Here is a 13,509-nt window from a genome sequence, read left to right as displayed (position 1 = left end):
AAAAGCCAAATTAGACCTCGAAGAATTACTATAGAGTTATTGATAAATGTAAAGGGCATTAATGTAATTTTGCATGGGCTGCGACCCGTGCCTATAAATAGGTGAACAGTATTCCCGTACTGTTCACGCTGACTTGGCATTCACTTTTGCGTCACGCCTGTATTCTCATTCCTTCAAGCCGAAGGTACATTTGTAATTTACTATTGTTTACACAAGTAATATAAATGGAAATAGATTAATAATAATGTTTACAAAAATTATGTTACTTTCTGTACTTTGTATGAATGTTCTCCATCTTTTATCATGATCGTGAAGGTATGTCCTTCATGACCTTCGTCCTAGATTCATTATCCGAAGGGAAATAATGATCCGAAGGACGAAGGGCTTTGATATTTTACATTTTATGTTGCCTTGTTCTTGATTCATAGCATTTGAGAACAAGTCCCCAACAGCGAGTAGACGAGCAAGTAACCGAGGAACCCGAAGCACAACAGGTTGAGGAATCTAAGCAGGAGCTCGTAGAAGACAAGTTGTGTCCTTGATCACATTATATGACCTAATAATATTCATTCTATCAAACATCATGGCATTCTTAGCTTAAATTGATGGGACCTAATAGGTTACCTAGTTTTATTTACCCTACACCTTGCATACAAATGAACTATTGGGTAGTCTTGCTATTGCTTTACCTGGTTTTGGGATTTATATTATATCTGAATTATGATTAGGTTTCAATACTATTGTTGGCTTTATTGTTATACATGATAAGATCATTTTTAACTGGAGCATGGAGCGACCACCTGAGACAATAGTGCTACCACAAGGGTGGAATGGGACGTCCTTACCCAAAAGGGGCAAGAGGGGAGTGAATCGCTGCAGAGCATAGTGCTGGCTGTAATTACTACGATGGTGTTACAGACCATGGAAAAAGGCCTATACTCCCTTTTGCATGAAACCATAGCGGGTTTTCCCAAACAAGTGGAACTTTGTAAAGGCCTCGTCGTGAGCCCTTGCCTACTCATCTTGGTAGTGTTTAAGGGTCTACCCAACCCGAGGCAAATCAGGGATCACGACTTGTGGGTAAAGATGTGCAACATCTGAAGAGTGTAAAACTGGTATATCAGTTGTGCTCATGGTCATGAGCGGCTTAGACCCTCACATGAGTAATTTATGGAATTAAACTTAAGCTGTCATGCATTGTAGAATTTCTATATGATATTTCTTTATTGATCAAGTATTTAATTGGGTTGGTATCTACTTAAACTTAGTAATTTGTAATAAAATTTTGACCAACTCATTTAAAAGCAATGCTCTGCCTTAACCATTTTCCTTGGTAAGCCTTGCACTACACATGAGCACCAACTTTAAATGAGCTCATACACATTATTCCCCACACTTGAGGTGCCGCCGGTGGAGGACTGCTACAATGAGTTCGACGAGATCTAGGCGTCATCTCCCAGACAACTACGGCGTCATGGAAATAATATCTTAGTTCCAATTATTTTACTATCAATTATTTTGTAAGACGTTCTCGCTATGTAATAAAGATTATGACATTCGTCTCTATACGCTGAGTCATTTTATGTGTGGATTTGATTCTAGCGCACATATGAGATGCATCTGGGTTTGCCCCTAAATCATGGTGCGACAGAAGTGGTATCAGAGAAATGTTGACTGTAGGACTTAACCTAGATAGAACTAGACAAACCCCTACTTACTTACCTTTGTTACTCTGTTTCTTTCTACACTCTCCTTGATCATGTCTCATCTTTTGCTGCTCTTCTTTACTCTGATCACTCTTACCTTTTCTATTTGAGTGCACCTAGAGGGGGGTGAATAGGTGATCCTGTAAAATTCAACACTAATAGCCACACAACTTAGTTATTCAAGTTAGAACGACTAAGTAGCTTGAAACGAGCTCTTGTGAACACAGACAATCTAAGAGAAAGCACACAAGAGACACGTGATTTTTATCCCGTGGTTCGGCCAAGTAACACTTGCCTACTTCCACGTTGTGGCGTCCCAATGGACGAGGGTTGCACTCAACCCCTTTCAATTGATCCGATGATCGACTTGAATACCATGGTTTTTCCTTTCTTAGTCTTTCTCCCGTTTGCAAGGAATCTCCACAACTTGGAGCCTCTCGCCCTTACAATGATGATCACAAAAGAAGCACAGAAGTAAGGGAGGGGAGAGCAACACACACAAGACTCAAATCACAGCACAATCATGCACACAAGTCACAACTTGAGCTCAAAACACAACCCACGGAGTTCACAACTCAAATGGAGCTCAAGTCACTATCTCAAAGAATCAAATGCGCGAAGTTGGAGTCTTGGAGTCTTAGAATGTTTCTTGGAAGCTTGGGTGACTCCTCCATGCGCCTAGGGGTCCCTTTTATAGCCCTAAGGCAGCTAGGAGCCGTTGGAGGCCAACAAGGAAGGCTATCCTTGCCTTCTGTCGAGTGGCGCACCGGACAGTCCAGTGCGCCACCGGACAGTCACTATAGACGGTCCGTTGCCGATCTCCTTCCTATTCTGGCGCAGACGACCGTTGCAGCTTTGGGGCAGTTGGCGCACCGGACAGTCCGGTGCCCCTACCGACCGTTGGAGCGGGCCACGCGTTGCCTGCGGATTGCGCGGCCGACCGTTGGCTCACCGTACAGTCCGGTGAATTATAGCCATACGCCGCCGATTTTTCCCGAGAGTGGCCTGTTCACCGGAAGCCAGCCTGGCGCACCGGACACTGTCCGGTGCACCACCAGACAGTCCGGTGTGCCAGACCATGCTGGACTTAGGCTTCACCAAGCCAAGTCAATTGCAATTCTTTTCTTCTTTTCTTCTCACTGTTTCTAGCACTTAGATAAAACATATTAGTACTTAAAAACTATGTACTAAGTCTAGAAACATACCTTCTCTTTGATTTGCACTTCTCTCTTCATTTAGCACATAAGAACTTATTTAAATGTGTTGGGCACTTAATCACCATAACATAATAGAAATGGCCCACGGTCACATTTCCCTTTCAATCTCCCCCTTTTTGGTGATTTATGCCAACACATCCAAAAGCAACTAAAAGAAGTGCAACATCAATGCAATTAAGAACAAAATTATATTTGCACAAATTTTGACATATTTGGATCATTCTTTGCCACCACTTGGTTTGTTTTTGCAAATCAAATTCATTTTCCTATCTCTAAGTCAAACACACTTGTTTAGGCACAAGGAGAGATATTCCAAGAGTGAAATTGATCAAGATCCAAAAACTCCCCCTTTTTCCCATAATCATAAATTCTCCCCACAAGAGACCAAATTTTGCAATAAGAGTATTTTGGACAAATCAAAAGTTCTAACTCTACTATTTTCAAAATTCTCAAGTGGTAGCTGATCCATTTGCTTTGGCCTTAATTTCTAACCCTTTGGCATCAAGCACCAAAACAGGATCATTTTTGGCCCTTTAACCCCATTGCCTTACCAAAAAATGTCACTTAAGAGCAAACAGGCAACTAGAGCATAAGAATGAACTTGGAGGTGAGTACACTAATACCGGAGTGAAGTGGAAGTCTTTGCATGGTCCAAGTTCACCTTTCCCTTTCAATGCACCTTTGAGACTACATCAAGTAACTCAAACACAAAGGTTAGTCTCAAAGGGTCAAGTTGTAGCACTTCTTCCCCTAAATATGTGCATCATTCACACATGGACTTGTGAGGTCCGGGGATCCCTTGCACAACTTGAGCACCAAAACTAAACAACAAATTTCATAATTGCAAAAAGTAACATGATCAAAGGCATAAAACACATGTATGCTATAAATCAATCCAAGTTACGCGAATCTAAGACATTTAGCTCACTACGCAGTCTACAAAAGGTTTTCTCATCTAATGGCTTGGTAAAGATATCGGCTAGCTGGTTCTCGGTGTTAATATGGTACACCTCCATATCTCCCTTTTGCTGGTGGTCCCTCATAAAGTTATGCTGGATGTCTATGTGCTTAGTGCGGCTGTGTTCAACAGGATTATCCGCCATGTGGATTGCACTCTCATTGTCACATAGGAGTGAGACTTTGCTTAGGTTGTAGCCAAAGTCCCGGAGGGTTTGCCTCATCCAAAGTAGTTGCGCGCAACACTGTCCTGCGGCAACATACTCGGCCTCAGCGGTGGATAGGGCAACGAAGGTTTGTTTCTTTGAGCTCCAAGACACCAGGGACCTTCCTAGGAATTGGCACGTCCCTGATGTACTCTTCCTATCAACCTTGCATCCAGCATAATCAGAGTTTGAGTATCCAATCAAGTCAAATATAGACCCCTTTGAATACCAGATCCCGAAGCAAGGTGTAGCAACTAAATACCTAAGAATTCGCTTAACGGCCACAAGGTGACATTCCTTGGGGTCAAATTGAAATCTAGAACACATGCATACACTAAGCATAATATCCGGTCTACTAGCACATAAATAAAGTAATGACCCTATCATAGACCGGTATGCCTTTTGATCAATGGACTTACCTCCTTTGTTGAGGTCGACATGTCCGTCGGTTCCCATTGGTGTCTTTGCGGGCGTGGCGTCCTTCATCCCAAACCGCTTGAGAAGATCTTGTGTGTACTTAGTTTGGGAGAGGAAAGTGCCATCCTTGAGTTGCTTCACTTGGAACCCAAGGAAGTAGGTCAACTCGCCCATCATCGACATCTCAAATTTTTGTGTCATCACCCTGCTAAACTCCTCACAAGACTTTTGATTAGTAGAACCAAATATTATGTCATCAACATAAATTTGGCACACAAAAATATCACTGTCACAAGTCTTAGTGAAAAGAGTGGGATCGGCTTTCCTAACCTTGAAAGAATTAGCAATTAAGAAATCTCTAAGGCATTCATACCATGCTCTTGGGGCTTGCTTCAGTCCATAGAGCGCCTTAGAGAGCTTAAACACATGGTCGGGGTACCTGTCATCCTCAAAGCGCTCTTCACATCCATTTGAAACAACCTGAAAGAGTGGTGAGCGGCATAGGCTAATAATATTCTAATTGACTCTAGCCTAGCCACAGGAGCAAAAGTCTCCTCAAAATCCAAACCTGCGACTTGGGCATAACCTTTTGCCACAAGTCGAGCCTTGTTCCTTGTCACCACCCCATGCTCATCTTGTTTGTTGCGGAACACCCACTTGGTTCCCACAACATTTTGCTTTGGACGTGGCACCAGGCTCCAAACTTCATTCCCCTTGAAGTTGTTGAGCTCTTCCTACATGGCCAACACCCAGTCCAGATCTTGCAAGGCCTCTTCTACCCTAAAAGGCTCAATAGAAGAGACAAACGAGTAATGCTCACAAAAATTAGCTAAACGTGAGCGAGTTGTTACTCCCTTGCTTATGTCACCCAGAATCTGATCGACGGGGTGATTTCTTTGAATCGTCGCTCGGACTTGAGTTGGAGGGGCCAGTGGTGCTTCTTCCTCCATAACTTGTTCTTCTTGTGCTCCCCCTTGATGACGCGCCTCTTCTTGAGAAACCTGTTCATCATCTTGAGTAGGGGGGTGCACCATTGTTGAGGAAGAAGGTTCATCTTGCTCCTGTTGTTCCTGTGGTCGCACATCTCCAATCGCCATGGTGCGTATTGCGGCCGTTGGAACATCATCTTCATCTATGTCATCAAGATCAACTTGCTCTCTTGGAGAGCCATTAGTCTCATCAAATACAACGTCGCTAGAGACTTCAATCAAACCCGATGATTTGTTGAAGACTCTATACGCCTTTGTATTTGAGTCATACCCTAGTAAAAACCCTTCTACAGCTTTGGGAGCAAATTTGGAATGTCTACATTTCTTCACCAAAATGTAGCATTTTCTCCCAAATACACGAAAGTAAGAGACATTGGGTTTGTTACCGGTAAGGAGTTCGTAGGAGGTCTTCTTGAGGAGATGATGTAGATAGAACCGGTTTATGGCGTGGCAAGCTGTGTTCACAGCTTCCGACCAAAACCGCTTGGGCGTCTTGAACTCTCCAAGCATCGTCCTCACCATGTCGATAAGCGTCCTGTTCTTCCTCTCTACCACACCGTTTTGCTGTGGTGTGTAGGGAGCGGAGAACTCATGCTTGACACCTTCCTCCTCAAGATACTCCTCAACTTGTAAGTTCTTGAACTCGGACCCGTTGTCGCTCCTTATCTTTTTCACCTTGAGCTCAAATTCGTTTTGAGCCCTCCTTAGAAAGCGCTTTAGGGTCCCTTGGGTTTCTGATTTATCCTGCAAAAAGAACACCCAAGTGAAGCGGGAAAAGTCATCTACAATTACAAGACCATACTTACTTCCCCCGATGCTAAGGTAGGCGATGGGTCCAAAGAGGTCCATGTGAAGAAGCTGCAGTGGTATTGATGTTGTCATCACATTCTTGTTGTGATGACTGCTTCCCACCTGTTTCCCTGCCTGACAAGCTGCACAAGGTCTATCTTTTTTGAAGCAGATATTGGTTAGTCCTAACACATGTTCTCCCTTTAGAAGTTTATGAAGGTTCTTCATTCCAACATGTTCTAGACGGCGATGCCACAGCCAGCCCATGCTAGTCTTAGCTATTAAGCATGCATCTAGATCGGCCTCCTCTTTCAAAAAATCAACTAAGTAGAGTTTGCCGTCTAACACACCCTTAAACGCTAATGAACCATCACTCCTTCTAAAGACAGAAACATCTATATTTGTAAATAGAAAATTATAACCCATGTTACATAATTGACTCATAGACTATAAGTTATACCCGAGCGATTCAACTAAGAACACATTTGAGATAGAATGCTTGGATGTGATGGCTATCTTCCCCAATCCTTTAACCTTGCCTTGGTTCCCATCTCCAAAGATGATCGAATCCTGGGAATCCTTGTTCTTGACGTAGGAGGTGAACAACTTCTTCTCCCCCGTCATGTGGTTTGTGCATCCGCTGTCGATAATCCAGCTTGATCCCCCGAATGCATAAACCTGCAAGGTAATTTACACATGGGTTTTAGGTACCCAACTCTTGTTGGGTCCTACAAGGTTAGTCACAATAGCCTTTGGAACCCAAATACAAGTCTTATCTCCCTTGCATTTGGATCCCAACTTCCTAGCAACTACTTTTTCATTCTTACAAAAAATTGCAAAAGAAGTATTGCAAGCATGGTAAATAGTAGAAGGTTCATTACATACTCTCCTAGGCACATGATACACAACTTGATTTCTCCTAGGCTTGCTTCTACCATGCACAAAAGTAGAGCTAGAAGCAAACATAGCATGTGAATTAAACACATCATAACTCCTATTATAATGAGCATTTCTAGAAAATTTTCTATCATAAATGTAAGCATGACATTTTTTAGAACTACTAGCCATAGGAGCCTTCCCTTTCTCCTTGTTGAGAACATAAGCCTTTTGGCTTGTTAAGTTCTTGGTTTCCTTTCGAAAACCAAGTCCATCCTTAATAGAGGGGTGTCTACCCACGGTGTAGGCATCCCTAGCAAATTTTAATTGATCAAAATTAATTTTGCAAGTCTTAAGTTGAGCATTAAGACTTGCCACCTCATCATTTAATTTGGTAATAGACATAAGGTGTTCATCACAAGCATCAACATCAAAATCCTTACATCTATTACAAATACTAACATGCTCTACACATGAACTAGATTTATTTGCTTCCTATAGCTTAGCATTTAAATCATCATTTACACTCTTTAAACTAGACACAATTTCATGGCAAGCAGATAATTCTGAAGATAGCATTTCATTCCTTTTAATCTCTAAAGCAAGAGATTTTTGCACACTAACAAACTTATCATGCTCCTCATATAAAATATCCTCTTGCTTTTCTAACAATCTATCCTTTTCATTTAGAGCATCAATCAACTCATTGATTTTATCTACTTTAGCTCTATCTAATCCCTTAAATAAATCAGTATAATCTACTTCATCATCACTAGAATCATCATTGCTAGTAGTATACTTAGAGGTATTTCGAACACTTACATTTTTCTCCTTGGCCATGAGACACGTATGGTGTTTGTTGGGGAAGAGTGAAGATTTTTTGAAGGCTGAGGCGGGCAGTCCCTCATCGTCGGAGTCGGATGAAGAGCAGCCAGAGTCCCACTCCTTTCCAAGGTGCGCCTCACCCTTCGCCTTCTTGTAGTTCTTTTTCTTTTCACTCTTGTCGTGTCTTTCTTGTGCCTGGTCATTCTCATTATCGGGACATTGAGCAATAAAGTGACCAGTCTTACCGCATTTGAAGTAGGAGCGCTTTCCCCTTGTTTTGTTCTTGTTGGGATACTCCTTGCGTCCTTTAAGTGCGGCCTTGAAGCGCTTGATGATAAGCGCCATCTCATCCTCGTTGAGGCCAGCAGCCTCCACTTGTGCCACCCTGCTTCTAGTAGCCTTAAGAGCCACAGGTTGAGGCTCTTAGACGGGTAGTGGACCGTTTAGCGCATCGTCCATATATCGAGCCTCCTTCACCATCATGCGCCCACTCACAAACTTCCCAAGAATCTCCTCGGGCGTCATCTTGGTGTACCTGGGATTCTCACAAATAAGGTTGACAAGATGAGGGTCAATTACGGTAAATGACCTTAGCATTAGTTGGACGACGTCGTGGTCCGTCCATCTTGTGCTTCCATAGCTCCTAATCTTGTTGACCAGGGTCTTGAGCCTGTTGTATGTTTGAGTTGGCTCCTCTCCCCTGATCATGGCAAACCTCCCCAGCTCGCCTTCCACCAGTTCCATCTTGGTGATCATAGTGGCATCATTTCCCTCATGTGAGATCTTGAGGGTATCCCAGATTTGCTTGGCGTTGTCCAAGCCGCTAACCTTGTTGTATCCATCCCTGCACAAAGATGCTAGCAAAACAGTGGTAGCTTGTGCATTCTTATGAATTTGTTCATTAATTATCACAAGATTATCCGTACTATCGAAATGCATTCCATTCTCCACGATTTCCTAAATACTAGGATGGAGAGAGAATAGATGACTACGCATTTTATGACTCCAAAATGAGTAATCCTCTCCATCAAAGTGTGGGGGTTTTCCAAGAGGAATTGAAAGTAAATGGGCATTTGAATTGTACGGAATGCGGGAATAATCAAAGTAATAGTTTTGATTAATCGTCTTTTTCTTTGACGAAGAGTCATCATCGTCGTCTCTTGGTGAAGAAGAAGATTCATCGCTGTCGTAATAGACGATCTTCTTGATGCGCCTCTTCTTCTTCCCGTCCTTCTTCTTATGACTCGAGCCAGAGTCAGTGGGCTTGTCGTCCCTTGGCTCATTGAAGAGGGACTCCTTCTCCTTGTCGTTGACCACCATCCCCTTTCCCTTAGGATCCATCTCTTCGGGCGATTAGTCCCTTAGATGAAGAGAACGGCTTTGATACCAATTGAGAGCACCTAGAGGGGGGGTGAATAGGTGATCCTGTAAAATTCAACACTAATAGCCACAAAACTTAGTTATTCAAGTTAGAATGGCTAAGTAGCTTGAAACGAGCTCTTGTGAACACAGATAATCAAAGAGAAAGCACACAAGAGACACGTGATTTTTATCTCGTGGTTCGGCCAAGTAACACTTGCCTACTTCCATGTTGTGGCGTCCCAATGGACGAGGGTTGCACTCAACCCCTTTCAAGGGATCCGATGATCAACTTGAATACCATGGTTTTTCCTTTCTTAGTCTTTTTCCTGTTTGCGAGGAATCTCCACAACTTGGAGCCTCTCGCCCTTACAATGATGATCACAAAAGAAGCACAGAAGTAAGGGAGGGGAGAGCAACACACACAAGACTCAAATCACAGCACAATCACGCACACAAGTCACAACTTGAGCTCAAAACACAACCCACGGAGTTCACAACTCAAATGGAGCTCAAGTCACTATCTCAAAGAATCAAATGCGCGAAGTTGGAGTCTTAGAGTCTTAGAATGTTTCTTGGAAGCTTGGGTGACTCCTCCATGCGCCTAGGGGTCCCTTTTATAGCCCCAAGGCAGCTAGGAGCTGTTGGAGGCCAACAAGGAAGGCTATCCTTGCCTTCTGTCTGGTGGCGCACCAGACAGTCACTGTAGACGGTCCGGTGCCGATCTCCTTCCTATTCTGGCGCAGACGACCGTTGCAGCTTTGGGGCAGTTGGCGCACCGGACACTGTCCGGTGCACACCGGACAGTCCGGTGCCCCTGCCGACCGTTGGCGCGGGCCAAACGTCGCCTGCGGATTGCGCGGTCGACCGTTGCGTTGGCGACCGTTGGCTCACTGGACAGTCTGGTGCACCACCGGACAGTCCGGTGAATTATAGTTGTACGCCGCCAATTTTTCCCGAGAGTGGCCTGTTCACTGGAAGCCAGCCTGGCACACCGGACAGTCCGGTGTGCCAGACCGAGCTGGACTTAGGCTGCACCAAGCCAAGTCAATTGTAATTCTTTTCTTCTTTTCTTCTCACTGTTTCTAGCACTTAGATAAAACATATTAGTACTTAAAAACTATGTACTAAGTCTAGAAACATACCTTCTCTTTGATTTGCATTTCTCTCTTCATTTAGCACATAAGAACTTATTTAAATGTGTTGGGCACTTAATCACCAAAACATAATAGAAATTACCCAAGGGCACATTTCCCTTTCACTATTCTAAAGACAATAGAGGATTTCACACCTTGGAATCCTATACCTATGATTCTCTAAGACACACAAAAAACAAATTTTGTAAGTATTTATGCACTTGAATGTCTGTTCGTACGATACATGTTTGATTTGCTTCTTTGATTGAGTGGAATCATTGTGGGGTTATATCCACAATAAACTTAGTATAGTAGGTACATTCTAGCATGTACCAACATAGATGTAGTATAGTGATGATAGGTAGGGGCACTCTAATCCACTTAGCCATTTTGACCCAAAGAGCCACGTACCAAGCTATCAATACCATATGTCTTTAACCTAGATGGTCAATACCAGGACAGGAGGAGGTGTTGATCTGCTTGCACGCATTCGTCGAAGAAGGGTACTAACAAATTTAGAATCGCAGATGAATCCCCCAACTCCTCCACCTGCTGGGTCAGAAGCCTTCTTCGCCGCCCAAACCCAGCTACTACAATAGATGGCCAATGCGATGGCCAACATGCCAGCTCACCTCAATAATAACCAGCAGCAACCACACTAGCCACCACCCAGAGATAAACACTGTGAGTTCATGAGCCACAAACCACCAACCTTTTCCAGCTTCCCAGACCCACTTCAAGCTGATGACTAGTTAAAATCTATGGAGAAGATGCTAAATATTGCACAATGCAACGATCGAGAGAAGATGTTATATGCATCGAGTCACTGCACTAGCCCCGCTGATGATTGGTGGGATGCTTACTGTGCAGCACATGCTGCCGCTAACACCATCATATGGGTAGAGTTCTCAACCAAATTCAGAAATTATCACATTCCTACCGGACTAATGAAGATCAAGGAGTTTCTCTCACTCAAGAAAGGAGGGATGCCAGTGTGCGAGTACATGGTCAAGTTCATCCAACTATCCAGATATGCTCCTAAGGAAGTCATAGATTATGAGAAGAAGCAGGAGCTATTTCTGGAAGGACTTATTGGGCCACTACAATATCAACTTATGTATCATTCATTCCCATCTTTCTAGAGACTTCTGTACAAGGCCATAGCTTTTGAACACAAGCATGTTCAACTAGGCGAGATGAAGAGGAAGGCTGTCACCCAGGGTCAAGCAAGCAGCAGCAGTCGTCCTTGCTATGCTCAACCACAGGGAACTCAGTTCGTTCGGGTGGTGGGAAGCAGTCATATCAACACCCTATTTCACAAACACCGCAAGCCACATTCCAGACCCCACAAACTTGCCAGGCTTCCCTAGCTAGCACCTAGCCAAAAACATCCACCCCTACTACCCCAACAGCCAGAACATGCTTCAAATGTGGTGAGGCGGGTCACTATACCAATGCTTGTCCCAAGAAGATTGCATACACCACTCCAACTCAAGGTAGTAATCCTAACAGGCAGAATCAGTCCTTTGGCAATCAGACTCCACCCAGCAATCGTGGCCAACGAGAATATGATATTGGCAGGTGTTGGGGGTATGCTTCGTAGCCGAAGATCCTGAAGAAAGAAACACCTTCGGTAGATCCTCTCAAAAGCAGTGCCGAAGCTATCACCCATAAAGCTTCAGCATAGTGACATGTCTCAAGACGAAGGAGTGAACCGACTTAAAGATGAAATGACCAATCGACCCATGATAGTTTGTGTCATGATTGTAATCGATTGTAAAGGGCATAAATGTAATTTCACACAGGCTGCGCCCTGTGCCTATAAATAGATGAACAGTGCTCCCGTACTGTTCACGCTGACTTGTATTTGCTCGTGCGTCACACTTGTACTTTTACCTTCTATCAAGCCGAAGGTACACTTGTAATGTGATACCATTTATATTTGTCCATGATAATAAAATAGAAATGATCTGATAATATTACATAATCATTTATGTTATCTCTTACATTCTATATGATTCTCCTTTTATTATCGCATATTGGAATGATGAAGGTATGTCCTTCATGACCTTCGTCTGAAGATCATTATATCCTAAGGGAAATAATGTCTCGAAGGATGAAGGTCATTAACGTTTGACATTTCTTGTGTTGCCTTGTTCTTAACTCATATCATTTGAGAACAAGTCCCCAACATTGGCGCCCACCTGCGGTGAACTCATTTCCACTTTTTGAGCTGATGGCTTCGTTCAACAACCAAGCTGCAGCTGCTTCGGCTACGAAGCTGGTGCTCCCGATAATAGGTGGTTCCTGCTCAGAGCCGGCCAACAAGAAGCAGAAGAAGGAGGCCCAGAGAAGGGTACAACATGTTGGGGTGCAGGGACCCTTCATCAAGTCAAAATGGTCTCACATCCCAATTACCTTCTCCCAAGAGGACCTTCAGCTCAAGGATTACCCTCACAATGATGCTATGGTCATATCTTGTGTCATCAAGGGATTTCTAGTTCACAATGTTCTGGTTGATACAGGCAGTGCAGCGGATATCATATTTGCTAAGGCCTCCAGACAGATGCAAGAGCCAGAGGATAAGATCCATGATGCTACACACTCTCTCTGTGGTTTCGGAGGAAGGCAGATTGTAGCTCTTGGCAAAATCACAATGTCAGTGACCTTCGGATTTGTCCACAATACAAGAACTGAACATGTTGTGTTTGATATTGTTGACATGAAATATCCCTACAATGCAATCATTGGTCGTGGAACACTCAACGCATTCGAAGCAATTCTTCATCCAACATATCTATGCATGAAGATACCTTCGGACCAAGGGCCTATTGCTATTCATGGAAGTCAGGAAGCTGCCAGAAAGGCTGAAGGAAATTGGACAGACTCGAAAGCAATGCACAATATAGATGGAGCCGAAGCTTGTGAACAGTATAAGTACAGAAGAGAGAAGGCTGCTTCGGCTGATCAGCCGAAGCCCATGCTTCTATGTGAAGACATAGCAGAGCAGAAGGTATTGTTGGGATCCCAAT

This window comes from Zea mays, chromosome 7 (genome assembly GCF_902167145.1).
Source record: "Zea mays cultivar B73 chromosome 7, Zm-B73-REFERENCE-NAM-5.0, whole genome shotgun sequence".
Taxonomy (NCBI): domain Eukaryota; kingdom Viridiplantae; phylum Streptophyta; class Magnoliopsida; order Poales; family Poaceae; genus Zea; species Zea mays.
The sequence above is the reverse complement of the archived record's forward strand: the minus strand, read 5'-3'. Positions refer to the sequence as shown.